Below are 2899 nucleotides of genomic sequence, written 5' to 3'. Positions count from 1 at the left end.
ACACAAAGGTTAAACACAATCTAAACAGAACCTGACAGCTATGATGGAGCAGCTGATGTTTTAAGCTGCCTGATTGTGATGCTTAGAAAATCAATTAAGTGACTTAATAGGTCACATGGAAGTGTGTATGAGGGCATCCTCAAGATGTGGATCTATATATAATGATAGATAGATAGATAGATAGATAGATAGATAGATAGATAGATAGATAGATAGATAGATAGATAGATAGATAGATGTCCCACCCTCAACAGTTCTACTTCCTCCCCTGCCTCTGCCAATCTACCAGAAACTACGCCTCTACACGCGTATTGCAAAAAATAACAAAGTCGCATAACTACAAAAAACTACACATTTATTTTTAGAATGCCATAACTTTTGATTAAAACATGTTTATTTTCTGTCCATGAGATATGTTGCCACATCCTGGTCCGTTCGGAATTCTTTTAAAAGTCACAAGTCTCTCCACCTCTGAAAAGCAGCTCCAAGATAAATTCTGTTGCGGTCACAAAGACGTTTATCCACAAGCTTTGTACCCGGAATTTTTTTTTTTCAGTTGAAGCTTTATATGTTGGCAATCGTGAAATGGGTAACTGGAGTTTCGGAGCGCTTTTCCATGATGCTATGAACAATTTTATCATCATTGTGCCCTAATTTTCAATGAACTTCATTTCACTTCAAAATTTCTGGATTTTGCTTCCAATTTTTGTGTAACTTAGACTATATTTACACAGTAATTCATAGTAAGGATATAAATATAAATACTAAATCAACCAAAAATTGATGTAGATAAAAGGGAATTAAAATGGATAAAATGCATAGGCGGAGCTTGAGATTGTGTGTAACATAAACAATAATGCAAAAATGATTAGTAAGAAAATTGATAATGTTAACTCCAAAAAATTGCGTCAACGCATCGTTTAACGTTGTAAATTCATGATAAAATCAGGCCGGCAGCCTTTTGCAGCTTGAAATGTTCAGCACCCTCTTGTAACTTAAAGAATGAGAGAGTGAAGTTGATCAAAATAAGCAGTGTTATTATTTATGATGTTCAGTTCAGTTCAGTTTATTAGCCATTTGCAGTATAAAAACCACATTGGAAAAAATGTGCAAGGAGCTCAAAGTGCACTGTCAACATTTAAAAAGATATTTCACAACAAAAAACAAACAATCAGTGCCACATGCAGTAAAATACTATTGGGTGAAATACTATACAATGAAAAGTCCATACAAAATGGACAAAAGTGCCTTGTTTAGAGTCATCACAGCTTGTGGAAAGAAACTGTTAAAATGGCGAGCAGCAGAACATTTGATAAAGCGACACCTTTTCTCTGGAGGAAGCATTTCAAAGATGGCCCTGGCAGGGTGGCCTGAGGCGTCATTCACTATTTGTAAAGCTCGATTTAAGAGTCTGGCTTTATGTGTGGCCTCTAGGAGCGGCAAAGTACAGCCAGTGGTCCTTCTGGCTGAGAGACCCACTTTGTTTAAAGAGAGAGATTATCAAACCACACAATAATACGATTGGTTAAGACACTCACAATTACGCAATAGTAGAAGTTTAAAAGATTTTTAGCATTTTGAGTGAAGTCTTGAAGCTTGAGTTGTTCTACATGATATATCCTACAACACTGGATACATGTGCTTTAATATGAGAGATACGCTTTAACATGTAGGGATTGACTTGCTGTCAGTTGTAAATCACTAAGTTAGACACAGGTAGGATAAAATAAAGGGATACATAGGGATTAAAAAGCATTTAAAAGTCCAACAATGTAGATTATGGCATTAAAAGTCTCTAACAATGTAACTTCAATGAACGCTGAATGCATGTGCACACTCCCGTGGGATACGCCAGTGGATGCCAATTTTGTTGGGAAGGGGGGAGTAGATTGGAACAGCACCGTTCAATCCACCGCTGCTTTTATATCCAGACAAGAGCGAACTGAACACGGTGTTTGCTCGTTCACTGTTTCAGCCACTTGTTTTCTCGGTGCAACACTACAAACAGCAGACTTATGAGTCTAGTTATATCGCCACGTATCGCATTTGACTTGATCTGACGTGTATGAGACACAATGTGACGCAGCGGTTGGACAAAACAAATGATTATCACCTTATATACACTATTCCAGTAGTTAAAAGAGATGAAGATGAGAAGAAAGTGACTTAGCAGCTTAACACAGAACCCAAGCTGCTTGAGGTCCAGTGTGAAATATTCACAGTCAGTCATGATTTGGGGTGCAATGTTCTGTTCTGTTCCTCACCCGTCTTCCTCGAAACCCTTGGACCTTGATTCCAATGAAAGGCACACTTTACTTTCATCAGAAAAGAGGACCATGGACCACTGGCCAACAGTTCAGTCCTTATTCTCCTCTTTTGTTTTTCTGCAAAAACTTAAAAGTAAATGGTGATTTCTTCACAGTATTCTAATTTTTTTTATATAAAAATAAACAAATAAATACTTGAAATTGTTTAAATTGTGGGTCCTGCACCTATAATCTATGAAAGTTTAACTTTTTGAATGGAATTATAGAAATTAAACAACTTTTCCATGATTTTCTAATTTTTTTGGAAAGGGTCTGTGTGTGATCTCTCGTTGTTTATACTACATTGATTAGTTTGGAAAAATAATACTTTTATGTAATTTTGAGGATTTTTAAATGTAAAGACATCCCTTTTGTAAACTGCAGTGTAAAAAACAAAACAAAAACAAAAACAAAAAACATCATAAATAAATGTCTTCCTGCTGTACAAGCTACAGCACATGGCTTTTGAAAATGTGCTTTAATACATTTTTAGTGATTTTTTTAACCATTAAATTATGTAATAAAGTAGGTAATAACTGTATTGTAACATGTTGTAGTGTCATCAAACTCACAGCACACATAGATTGACTCCT

This window comes from Gouania willdenowi, chromosome 10 (genome assembly GCF_900634775.1).
Source record: "Gouania willdenowi chromosome 10, fGouWil2.1, whole genome shotgun sequence".
NCBI lineage: Eukaryota > Metazoa > Chordata > Actinopteri > Blenniiformes > Gobiesocidae > Gouania > Gouania willdenowi.
The sequence above is the reverse complement of the archived record's forward strand: the minus strand, read 5'-3'. Positions refer to the sequence as shown.